The sequence below is a fragment of the Glycine soja genome, chromosome 14, assembly GCF_004193775.1.
Source record: "Glycine soja cultivar W05 chromosome 14, ASM419377v2, whole genome shotgun sequence".
Lineage (NCBI taxonomy): Eukaryota > Viridiplantae > Streptophyta > Magnoliopsida > Fabales > Fabaceae > Glycine > Glycine soja.
Genome location: NC_041015.1, coordinates 11099905 through 11112415, shown reverse-complemented (window position 1 = coordinate 11112415; position 12511 = coordinate 11099905). Strand labels below are relative to the sequence as shown.

Here is a 12511-nt window from a genome sequence, read left to right as displayed (position 1 = left end):
CCTCTTCTACTAAGTTTAATTGTAAGGCTCAACAAATGAATTTTGGATTTTGGGAACAAGAATCCTATGACCAGCAGCAAAAGAATCTTAGAGTTGAACAAAAATATTAAGTATTAAGTTGTGGTGACCTAATATCATATTTTCCTTCAAAAGGTTCATTAAACTTTTTCTTTTTTGTTGACAAAAAGTGGTTCATTAAACTTGATGCTTTGTTTTTTCTTTATATTTTCATAGGCTTGCTAAGAGTGAAGGCTTTCATTAAAAAGACCATCTATCAATTCCTTTGGCAATTTCTATTTTTTATGTGCTAGCATGCATTGTGCTATACATTTCCCTAATCCCGTGCCCTATTCTGCTATTGCTTATTCCCCTAATTGTCTATTTAATTTTTAAGATATTTTTAGTGTAATTCGAGGTCATTCAATTCCTTTTAGAGAAAACATTCTGTCCAATAACGTTAATCATACTAGGAGTGGATTAATAGTAAATGATGGAAGGATTTAAATAATTTATAAATTCAAAGCGTGTTGTTCCTGTTGTTAGAAGGAAAAAAAACAATTGTACAACAAGATATAAGTATTTCTTTCCGATAAAACAGTTTTCTTTGACTAAGTTTTTATCTTTTATAGTAAAATATTGATCAAATGACCCAATAAAATAGATATTCTTTGTATACATTAATTATATATATATTATAAAAAATAATCTCAACACTACTTAATACGTTGTGTATATTTGATAAAACACTCGGAAAGCCTATAAACTCATTTCACTAACATATAAATTAGTTTAATCAATTACAACCATTTTGCAGCACTCCTTTTAAATACACCCAAAAGGAATTATTCAGGTCTTTTGATGGTCTATTTGATTCAATTTCAAATCTAAATATTGAAATTAGTTTCAATAATAAAGACAATATTTCAACCGAACAAAATAAAGAGAACGAAGCTCCAAAAAGGAAATGCGTGAAATTATCAACGTAGCATCAAACTAAAGGATGAAATAATCGTCGCCTCAAGAAATGGTATGATACGTCATTGTTGTTTCTTAAATTTTCTTTGGTTGTTGGGTTCCCATTCAAGAAGGAAAGTATAGCAATCCTGCCATGTGGCAAGGGATGGAGCAAAAGTTCAGAAACTCCAGCAAATATTATTTCAAACATATAAATTTCAACAAAAAAAAAAAAAAGCATGTACATATAAATCCATACATTGTAAATCTAGCATGAATAAGTACTTGAGACTAATCTCACTTGTAATGCACGAATATCAATAGTTCAAGGGAATTTTGTACACTTAGAAAATCGAGTACAAATTCTCCCATTAAATAAATTATTTCATCACATGTGAACACAACGGAGTCTTATACTACTGTATCGATCTTATGAGTTACATCGTACACTACTACAAAAATCACTTTATACGGTGTTGATTTTACATCGGTTGATCAAAAATCGACTTAGAAAGAAACACGGTAACATTTTTGTAAATAAAGGTAACAGTTTTACGATGGTTTAGCGCAAACCGTCTTAGAATAAAAATGGTGTTAGAATATTTTTCATTGTTTTTAATATTTCATTTCTCCCTTCACTCTTTCATGCTCTCACTCTTCGACTTCCCCTCACTCTTCGACTCCCCCAAGTCGTCACGAGAGGGACCAAGGTCACCTTTCCCTCAATGCTTCCAAGAGTAGATCTAGTGCCTCGATTTCGTCGAAAGCAGATTATTCCTCCAGCGTCGACAAAGACGAAAGTGAAAACCTCAGTGTTTGTTTTTTCACTCTCTTTCTGCACAACATAAATAAAAACCATTCTTCCTCTTCTCCACCATCCAATTTCCCCCTTCTTCCTTTAGCTAATTACGTCGTTCAAACCAGCCATCACCTCAACGCCGCTTAAGGACCACAAAGCTCATATCCCAAGCTTCCATGGCTTGAGGTCTGACTCCGCCTCTGCTCTCACCCATAGTGCCCTCTCCCTTCCTTCATTGTTGAATACTAGCAAGAATAGTGATGTGAGGAAAAAAATTGATAGTGTATGTAGTAAGAGGTGAGAAAGAGAGACAACAATGTAAATGGGATTTCTTGTCGGTGACTGTGCAACTTCATTTTTGTTCCAACGAATGGAATTTCTTGGCTATCATCCAACTGAGCTATTATCTACATGTTTAATTATAAAATATTTATATTTTCTATTTGTTTTCAATTAACTTGGTGGATGTATCATTTATTAATTTTGTTGACCTTTTCTTCTAATGAAATGCTGTCTTGTTTTCCTTTTTCTTCCTTTTGGATCTAGGTATTGCCTTCTTTGAGAGTGAAGCACAATGAATTTATGTTGAGAGAACTTGTGAAGAGATGGGCAAACCATAAAATTATGGTTTGGAGGCTTTCTCGATTCTTTCACTATTTGGATCGACTTTATTGCTTGGAGGTCACTTCCGCCCCTTAATGAAGTTGGCATAATTTGCTTCCATGATTTGGTAACGCTACAATCAACCTTTTGTTATGCAGCAATAATTCTTTCAATTAGTCTTGTACATGTTATAAATAAAGACAAACTTTGTAGTGCTAGTGCAAATTGGATGGCTTTCCTATTATTGTCATTTCATTTAATGTAGCTTCATTAGAAAAATAAATTCATGGGTTTTATTATTTGCAGGTTTACAAGGAACTAAATGGGAAAGTTAGGGATGCAGTTATTTCACTTGATTGTTTTCCTTCCTTAGTGTGCTAGATTTCCCATGTTTACAAATTTAGATCAATTAACAAATCCATTTTTGTTTATAAAGATTGATCAAGAACAAGAGGGAGAATAGATTGATTGAGCTCTATTAAAGAATGTATTAGACATATTTGTTGAAATTGGAATGGGGCAAATGGATCACTATGAGAATGATTTTGAAGCTGCCATGCTCAAAGACACTTCTTCTTATTATTCTCGAAAGGCTTCAAATTGGATCCTAGAAGATTCTTGTCCTGATTATATGCTGAAGGTGTGGTTTCTCATTTATGCTTATTGTAACTTGATTTCTTCATTTACATTACTTTTTGGCCCCTATTTTATCTTTATGTCTTTTATTACAAGTTGAGGAGTGCTTAAAATGGGAGAAAGATAGGGTTGCTCATTACTTGCACTCTAGTAGGGAGCCAAAGTTATTAGAGGTCTATTATTGACTTTATGATACTATTTCAGCTATTTGGTTTTCTGCCATGCACAATGCAATTTTGCTTTTTTAATGATTATAATGGTTTCTTTTGTTTGATTCATTTTATAGTTTCTGAACTTTTTATCGTGTTTTCTTTTGTTCTTCTGGAAATTTCTCATTTAGAAAGTTCAACACGAGTTGTTATCTGTGTATACAAATCAACTCCTTAAGAAAGAGCACTCTGGATATCATGCTTTACTTAGAGATGATAAAGTACTCACGAAACTCTATTTACTTGTTATGCGTACAATTTTTTTAACCATTAGAGGTCTATTATTGACTTTATGATACTATTTCAGCTATTTGGTTTTCTTCCATGCACAATGCAATTTTGCTTTTTTAATGATTATAATGGTTTCTTTTGTTTGATTCATTTTATAGTTTCTGAACTTTTTCTCGTGTTTTCTTTTGTTCTTCTGGAAATTTCTCATTTAGAAAGTTCAACACGAGTTGTTATCTGTGTATACAAATCAACTCCTTAAGAAAGAGCACTCTGGATATCATGCCTTACTTAGAGATGATAAAGTACTCACGAAACTCTATTTACTTGTTATGCGTACAATTTTTTTAACCAAGAGTATGGTGTTCTCACCACATGTGTTCCTTTAAATGCTTAGGTTGAAGACTTGTCAAGAATGTTCAGGCTATTCTAAAATACCTCGAGGCTTAGATCCTATTTCCAATATATTTAAACAAGTTGGTCATGTTGAACCTATCTTAATGGTTTTTCTCCCTTTTATATATGTCAGTGTCAATATTGGGCTCTCATGTTCTGCTTGCTTTCTTGCTCACTTGCTTATCTTTCTCTCTTCCCTTTCCTCAACATGTTACCATTGATGGTATGGCTTTGGTGAAGCATGCTGAAGATGCAGCTAGCAACAAAAAGGTGAATGGTTTACATGATTTTGAAGTTGCTTTCCTGACAAAGTGATGTATTAATTGCCTCATTTACTTGTGATTTTCTTACTGCTCAAGTTGTGAATGACGTCATATTTTGGGAGCAATTTGCCTTTGTTACTGACCTTGTTATTTTGTCCTTTTAAATGAAAATGTCTATAGGTAGAAAAAAAGGATATTGTAGGTCTACAGGAGCATGCGATAAAAAACAATTTTATTAATGTAACTGTATTTTTTTACTCATTTGTGGAAAATTGAAATTGGTCTCTTGCTTTAGGTTTTTTTTCAGAAGGTAATTGAGTTGTTTGACAAGTATGTGACATATGTGAATGATTATTTCCATAATCATACTCTTTTCCATAAGGTTTTGTTTTGAATAGAAAGTACCTTTACAATTATGGATTAATATGTGTACATGCAAATATGATGTTTTGATCATATAGGCTCTTAAAGAGGCTTTGAGGTCTTTTGCAACAAAGGTGTTGCTGGAAGTTCAAGCGCAGAACTGCTTGCCTCCTTTTGTGATAACATTCTTAAAAAAGGAGGAAGTGAAAAATTAAGTGATGAAGCAATTGAAGAAACTCTTGAAAAGGTCTGCATTATTCTTGATGTTCCACATATACTTCCAAAAACATGATTGATGCATTTAGTTTTAACTTTTGAATTTGGGATTTGTTTTCGTCTATCTACAGGTGGTCAAGTTGCTTGCCTATATTAGTGGCAAAGACTTGTTTGCTAAATTCTATAGGTAAGATAAAAGAGGAGGAAAAATTGTATGATGATTATCAAGTTGGATATGCTTGCCGAAAAAGGAATTTATATTGCTTGGCTGGTGCTTCAATCTTTATCTTCCACTATGTGGTAAAAATTACTTCCACTAATCCTTGGTTGTTTTTGACAATTAAATGTGCTTTGTTGCGTGTGTTTCCTTAGTTTTAGAGATACAAAAGCAATAAAGGGCCTTCATTATTTTGGGAGAGTTGGTCCTTGATATAATATAAGAGGTCTATATGATCAATGGTTAGGAGTCAATCCTTGTCATCCATATTGCTCTAGTTGAATCTTGGCATTGTCCATGTTTCAAGCCCAAAATGTTGTTACTTATGCTGGCATGTTAAAAGATATAAAACTAATAGGCCTTTACCTATCACTTTAAGCTATAGGGAGAATTGGTCCTTTAATTCATGTTTACTAGAAAGTGGGATGAATACTTTCGGAAAAGATTAAAAATCGAGATAAATGGGTAGCTAAAATGAAATTGATAATGGTAGGGTAAAATATGGAAATGAAGAGAAAAAATAGAGTGCAGTTATTTCAAAAAGAAAATTTATTTTAGTTTTATATTTACTTTTATGCCTCTAGACCTTTTATCAATTTATCTAAATGACATTATAACATGTTTACTTCCTGCTTGGTTGGTTTTAGGAAGAAGCTTGCTCGAAGGCTTCTCTTTGACAAGAGTGCCAATGATGATCATGAGCGAAGTATTTTGACAAAATTGAAGCAACAATGTGGTGGACAGTTTACCTCAAAGATGGAAGGAATGGTCAACCATTTCTAATCTTTGTAAATAGAAGTTGATATGCTATAATCAACTTTTTTGGTGAGTTGAAAAAACAAAATTTAAATGCTTTTGCTTTTCTACCAGGTTACAGATTTGACACTAGCAAAGGAGAATCAAACTAGCTTTGAGGAGTATTTAAGCAATAATCCCAATGTAGACCCAAGCATGGACTTGACAGTTACTGCCTTATAATGCTAAAACAATGCAACACGTCTTGGAGAGGAGATTGGTAGTTAGTTATTTCTTCTCCTGATCTAAAATTCATTAGTATGTGCCTGCAGCTGGGGAGAAGATGATTAAAAAAATCGTATAATGTGGTTTGTCCATGCAAGAAGGCTATAAAGGTTTGAATGTTGTTGCTTTATTAATATTGTTTGTTAATTCTAACACTTTTTACTAGAAATAACCCATGATAGTTATGAGTTGTAAGAAGTGGATTTTCTTCAAAATTTTGCAAATTAACGTAAGAAAATTGTCTTGTTGGAAACTCTGAAAGATTATTGATTTGTTTCATACTATCTGTCTAATTAATAATATTTTTATTTTTTATTTTTTATAAAAAAAATCTAAAACGGTCTTAAAATCTTCAATTTTTTTAATTTTTTTTAAAATGACATTCAAAGAATCATATTAGAAAATCTATTTTCTAAGACGGTTTTTCGAAAAACCGTCTTAGAATCCTCAATTTTTTAATCTTTTTTTTTTAAACAAAGACCTACTAAGACGGTCTTAAGTCAAAACTGTCTTAGAAAAATTGTTATTCTAAGACAGTTTTGACTTGAAAATTGTCTTAGAACGGTACCCTTTTAAGATGGTTATTTGCCTGGAAATCGTCTTAGAATGATAGTTTTTCTAAGATAATTTTTTAGACTTTCCATGACATTGACTTCAAATATAGTTCAAAACTGTCTTTCAATGTGTAAAATAACAATCATTGATTAACCTTTTTCCAGTAGTAGTAAATGTTTTTGTAAATTAGATACACTATAAAAAATAATTTAATTCATAAAAAAATTATTTTATTGATAATAAAAAAATAAAATTAAAATATAAGCATATTATCATTTAAATTTTTAATTTTAAAAAAAATAAAAACTAGTTTAATTATTAGGATATTCTTTTCTTAGTAATTTATAAGTATATTATTATTCTTAATATTTATATTTTTACTAGTCGATAACCCGTGCATACGCACGGGTTATTTCACTAAATAATTTTTTATGAAAGAATTAAAAAAAAAGGCACCGTGAAAAAAGTAAAAAGACTAACATTCATATATTATTATTATTATTATCATCATTATCATATAGGCTTTGGGTTCCTTAAAAAAAGGATACACTTTGGGACTTTATTCTTCAACATTGTTATGTGAATCCTATAGTTGCAACCCTTGCATGGGTAAAGCACCATCACCTTCAGCACTGTCGTTGCTACTACAGGCTGTCTCATTATAGTATGATATAAATTTTATGGATTTAAAATGTAAAATTAGAGTATGGTATAAACAGTATAAATAACAGCATACTTTTGGAGGCTCCAATAATTGTTAATAATAATAATAATAATAATAATAAATCATTTCAGGTATGGGCACAACAAATACATCTCTTTTGTTAGATACTGGATTAGGATTTTATTTAATTTTATTGTTGTTGTTGTTGTTGTTATTATTATTATCATTATTATTTTTATTATTATAATAATTATTATTATAATGATAATAGTAATAATAATTATTATTATTAATTTTCATTTTATATGATGTACATGTTGTGCATGAACATTTTTGTTTTTGTAATTATAATAATAATAATATAAATGTTTTTTTTAACAGAGCTAATTCTTGGCTCTTTCTCTCTCTAGGAATTTCCGCTACCTATTTCAAAACCAAAGAATTGAACAAATAATAAAAATAATTTTAACATTTATAATTTAAATGTTTGCAACTAACAGAAATTAGGCAATTGCAGATCAATACGCAGCGAGTGTAACATAGCATGTAAATTTTATTTTTAAAAAAATCAAGTTAAAAATAAGAGGAACACTAACATCTTCAAATCTCGTGGTTGCCGTGACTTACTGATGGTGGAGAGAAGAGATCACAAAAGCAAATGACGAACGAAAAAAATGAAAATAACATGACTGTAATTGTAAAGAAGAAAATGAAACACGAATTAATAAGAATGAAGAAAGAAGAGATAAATCCATAGCAGAATAACATGAAATTTGAAGTTGAAGTACCTCTCAAATAGCTTGAACCTTCCATCAAAATAATAATAATAATAATAAACATGCATAAAACAAAGCACAAAGAAAGAAACTTGGCGGCTAGATGTTTTTTTGTGGATCACGTTGGGAGCGGGAAAATCAGAAAGGAAAAAAAAAAGGAAAGATCAATAATGAAGGAAAAATATGAAACAAACTAAATAATAATAATAATAAATAATAATAATAATAATAATAATAATAATACCTATAGTAAAATGTAACTTCATCTCCATGGCTAAAATCGTTGTCCGCGAGAAACTGGTACGAAGGTTGAACAATATATTTGTCACCAATGTCAGTGTCTAGTGTAGTCAATCACATCTGCTTAGAAAAAGAAGATCCGCAAAAACATACATCATATTTTATTCTATAATGATTAATATGCAAATTAGAAATTACCTACTAACACATCAGATGAAGCTTGTCCACTCAATATTTCTTCAAATATAGTAAGTCATATACACATTCAGGAATTTCAAGAAGCTCATGTTTTAGTTGTACATCCACTCAATAAAGCATCAATTTATTTTTTTTCTAATTTTTTTTATTTATTTTCTGATTAGAAAACAAATAAGAAACTATAGGAGAACAGAGCTTACATAATAATAATAATAATAATAATAATAATAATAATAAAACAAAACACACAAAAAGAAATTTGATCGTTGAATGTAATCAAATGTAATAATGACAAAAATATGATACAATGATTCAACAATTAATTACATGTATATTAATATTTAATGAATTGTTATATATAGTAATCAATTATTATATGTTAATAAATGTAACGAAAGCCATAATTTCTTGATGTTGAATCATTGTATGTTAAGATGATTTGATTGGATAACAATTAAAGTAATTAAAAAAATTCAATTGGAATAATATGTTTACTATTACTATTAGCATCAACATTGAATAAATTAAATAAATATTAATTGATTACATGTTAATAAATTAATAATAACAGTTAAAGTATTATATATTAACCTTAATGATACGATAATTCAAATTCAAATTAGAAATTTTAAAATCTTGCATGATTTTAGTTTCAATTTTATAGACACAATAAGGAAAAACATGAAACAAACAACTATAACTAAATAATAATAATAATAGCCAATCCATCTAAAAAATTTGTCATTCTACGGGAATATGTTGTAGTCACTACTAATGACACATGTTGCCCTATCATATTGTTCCCATCTTTCTTTGTACTCTTTCTTAATTTTTGTTATTTTTTTTTGTTTTGATTAATTATTGTTATCATTATTATTAATCTTCATTCCTTTCTCAGGACCACACTCTTCCATTCTACCCCTCCCCTGCAACGTAAACGCCGCAATCATTGGGACTCCGTTAGTTTCTCTCAATTCCCTATGCTTTATCTTTTTGTCATTTGATTCAACAACTTCTCTTGATTTATATCAATTTTTGTCTCTTTTAATTATGGGTCTACATTATACAACTCACTCATTTCATCAACCAATAATATAATATGCTATTACTATAAGCGAAGAATAGGTTGTTTATTTTACAAAAGTGAGAATAAAAAAAAGCATAATCTCGAGCAGAAAAAATTGAGTAAGAATCAATGACTTATTTGTCATATAAGAATAACAAAAAACAAATAGTTTCCAATCATTGGTTGATGGAAGAGCTACACTAACTTCAATTTTGTGAATATTGAAGCGAGAATCCTATCCTTGCCGGAATGTGAAAGCCTAAAAATTGATATACCCAAAGTTAGAATAAAAAAATGCAGAATCTTAGAAAAATAAACATTAAAACACAAAAAAAAAGAATGTTGTTTTAATTAATATAATTTTCTGTTTTCATCAAGCAAGAGCTATGAACAGATTGCTACTTGAGAAATTCTTCTTCCACCATCTTAGTAACTATGCATGCAGCTCATCAATAACACTTGATCAAGACACAAGGTTCCACATCTCTGACTCTGAAATGCTAACAAAAACTTCCAAAAATAATATTACATCATCACACTTGATCAAGCAGGAGAAAAAACATAACAAAATAGAATCGATCAATAAAGCCACAACTGCATGAAATTTGAATTCCAAAAAAAAATAAAAAAATATGTGAAATTAAAAAATTATCAGACACAAATAATACATGAATATAGAATGAAGGGGGGGGGGGGGGATTGTAACAATGAGAATTAGGTATCAATCAAATTTTTAAGAAAATAATATATTATTTTAAATACTTTTCTATAGAATCAGTCTCTTTTTCAAAAAAAGAGAAAGTTTGTTTTTTTATGATGGTAAACAAATAGTATAAATAAATAAATTAACTTTTTTCTTAAATGTTTTAAAAATAATGGATGCAACATAATTTAAGAATTATTTGTCTTATTATGTAACTATTTTTTTTTAGTACATGCAAAGGATCACATAGGAAGTGTTGTAAGGTTTGCTATGGTGGTGTTTCGCGGGTTCCAGTCTGTGTTCCTGTTTCAAGTTTTCATTTTTTATTCCAAAAACAGAGATGTACTATTAAAACATTATTAAAGAAACTGAATACCTTTCTGCAGATTCTATTGTAAGTCCATTTGAATCACACCTCAGAGTCTGAAAAACTTCCTCAAGTGGCACGATTTCCTGCAAAGAGATTAAAAGGAAAAAAGAAAAAAAAACAAAATAAAACCATAATCCACACAAAAATTGAGGAAATTTGCCAAAAAAACAAAACAGAACTTAAAACTTCCAACACCAGGAACATAAAAACAAAACTCAGAAACACTCATCAATCCCATGCTTACTACTCCTATTTTTCAACTGCAAAAAAAAAAAAAGATAGACATGAATGATATGGCGGCAAGAAACACATCACCGACCAGTGAAGCAGAACGTAGTAATGTCTTGGAACATAATACCTGTTGTAGCAAAAAATAAAGTAAAAAACATTAGCTACCAAGCTGCAGTGAAAATGTTCATATCCTTTTTATTGTTATGCTAGAAAAAAACAGCAACAACAACGTTTTTTTCCTTATTGTTTTTTTTACCTGCAACAACAAAAAGCAACAGAGTAGTAATGTCTTGGAACATAATACCTGTTGTAGCAAAAAATAAAATAAAAAACATTGGAAAAACAAACATGCATGAGAACGAAAACCCAGAAACATAAAAACAAAACCTAGAAACACTCATCAATCCCATGCTTACTACTCCTATTTTTCAACTGCAAAAAAAAAAGGTAAACATGAATGATATGGTGGCAAGAAACACATCACCGACCAGTGAAGCGGAATGTAGTAATGTCTTGGAACATAATACCTGTTGTAGCAAAAAATAAAGTAAAAAACATTAGCTACCAAGCTGCAGTGAAAATGTTCATATCCTTTTTTATTGTTATGCTAGAAAAAAAACAGCAACAACGTTTTTTTCCTTATTGTTTTTTTTTACCTGCAACAATAGAAAGCAATAGAGTAGTAATATCTTAGAACATAATACCTGTTGTAGCAAAAAATAAAATAAAAAACATTAGAAAAACAAACATACATGAGAACGAAAACCAAACATCCATGAGAACATAAAAAACACTAAACAAACAGCCATGAATTACCAAGAAAACGTCAATAACAGGAAGCAAAAGTCAAAACTTCTCCACTCAACAAAAAATGGACAATAGCAAAGGGACCAAAAACACAGAAAAATGAAAAGTTAACATGCATGAGAACAAAAATAAAACATGCATGAGAACAGCAGGGAAAGAAAAAAAAAACTCATACTGTCAACAAATCATTTCCTTACACCTTCAATGCAAAAGGAAAACCATCTTGGCCCTTTAACAAATGGGAATAGAGGCTCCTAAAATTACCCTCAGTACCTGATCAAGCAAAAAAAAAAACTCGTACTGTCCACAAATCTAAAAGAACCTGAAGAAGCAGAAAAATATAAAAAAATCCGAAGAAGCAGAATGCTAGAAATACCTTGGCAGCTCTGGTTGTAGCTCTAGACCAAACGGGAAATGACAGTTGAGGGAAATAAAAAAAAAAACAAAAAACAAATATGAAATTTAAAGGAAAAGATCCATATAAGTGTGAGGAAATTCGGAGACGCGTTCCATCTCCATGATTCAGAGAACCATGAAAACTTCAAAGAGATTTGAAGGAAAAGATTCAGAAATAGAAAGATAAAAGATAAAATAAAAAGAGGAGAAGATTGAGGAAGAGAAAGAGAAAGAGGGAGAAAGAGAAGATTGAGGAATAGATAGTAACGTGGAGAAGATTGAGGAAGAGAAAGAGAAGATTGAGGAAGGGAGAGTAACGTGGAGAAGATTTAAGAAGAGAGAGGAGAGTTCTGATTATTAAGTGAAATTAAATGGAGAGTTGAAATCCGCCAATCAAGGAGTGACATATGTTCGAAACTGCACATACAACGCAACACGTGGCGGGGGCAATAGAAAAAAAAGGTGCAAAAAAATAAAGGGGCAAAATGACCAAAAAACCAAAAAAAGTGACATGTGTCACAATTCTGGATAAAGGCACAATAGACTTTTCCAGATGCTTCTCTTTTATAGATAGTATATAGATAGTTTAAGTATTAGTTAG

The 12511-nt window shown here is 30.3% G+C and overlaps 1 long non-coding RNA gene across 2 annotated transcripts; it reads left to right on the top strand.

The window, feature by feature from the left end:
• Positions 1-1593: 1593 nt before the first annotated feature.
• On the top strand, positions 1594-6152 carry LOC114384422. 2 transcript variants are annotated; one of them, XR_003660679.1, is made up of 7 exons: positions 1594-2050; positions 2300-2483; positions 2793-4095; positions 4550-4698; positions 4799-4967; positions 5532-5652; positions 5755-6152. It is a non-coding gene; the product is annotated as an uncharacterized LOC114384422 (long non-coding RNA). The 2 variants fall into 2 exon arrangements; XR_003660678.1 differs by having other exon boundaries at positions 2663-4095.
• Positions 6153-12511: the final 6359 nt, after the last annotated feature.